The following is a 1134-nucleotide window of genomic DNA, read 5'->3' on the forward strand; positions in this document are numbered from 1 at the left end:
GCAATTGTGCAGTAGTTTGAGCATTCTTTGGCATTGCCTTTATTTGGGATTGGAATGAAAACTGACCTTTTCCAGTCCTGTGGCCACTGCTGAGTTTTCCAAATTTGCTTGCATATTGAGTGCAGCACTTTCACAGCATCATCTTTCAGGATTTGAAATAGCTCAACTGGAATTCCATCATCTCCACTAGCTTTGTTCGTAGTGATGCTTTCTAAGGCCCACTTGACTTCACATTCCAGGATGTCTGGCTCTGGGTCAGTGATCACACCATCGTGTTTATCTGGGTCATGAAGATCTTTTTTGTACAGTTCTTCTGGGTATTCTTGCCATCTCTTCTTAATATCTTCTGCTTCTGTTAGGTCCATACCATTTCTGTCCTTTATCGAGCTCATCTTTGCATAAAATGTTCCTTTGGTATCTCTGATTTTCTTGAAGAGATCCCTAGTCTTTCCCATTCTATTGTTTTCCTCTATTTCTTTGCATTGATTGCTGAAGAAGGCTTTCTTATCTCTTCTTTGGAACTCTGCATTCAGATGTTTATATCTTTCCTTTTCTCCTTTGCTTTTCGCTTCTCTTCTTTTCACAGCTATTTGTAAGGCCTCCCCATTCAGCCATTTTGCTTTTTTGCATTTCTTTTCCATGGGGATGGTCTTGATCCCTGTCTCCTGTACAATGTCATGAACCTCATTCCATAGTTCATCAGGCACTCTATCTATCAGATCTAGGCCCTTAAATCTATTTCTCACTTCCACTGTATAATCATAAGGGATTTGATTTAGGTCATACCTGAATGGTCTAGTGGTTTTCCCTACTTTCTTCAATTTAAGTCTGAATTTGGCAATAAGGAGTTCATGATCTGAGCCACAGTCAGCTCCTGGTCTTGTTTTTGCTGACTATACAGCTTCTCCATCTTTGGCTGCAAAGAATATAATCAATCTGATTTCGGTGTTGACCATCTGGTGATGTCCATGTATACAGTCTTCTCTTGTGTTGTTGGAAGAGGGTGTTTGTTATGACCAGTGCATTTTCTTGGCAAAACTCTATTAGTCTTTGCCCTGATTCATTCCGTATTCCAAGGCCAAATTTGCCTGTTACTCCAGGTGTTTCTTGACTTCCTACTTTTGCATTCCAGTC

The sequence above is a fragment of the Bison bison genome, unplaced genomic scaffold (genome assembly GCF_000754665.1).
Source record: "Bison bison bison isolate TAMUID 2011002044 unplaced genomic scaffold, Bison_UMD1.0 scf7180017864148, whole genome shotgun sequence".
Lineage (NCBI taxonomy): Eukaryota > Metazoa > Chordata > Mammalia > Artiodactyla > Bovidae > Bison > Bison bison.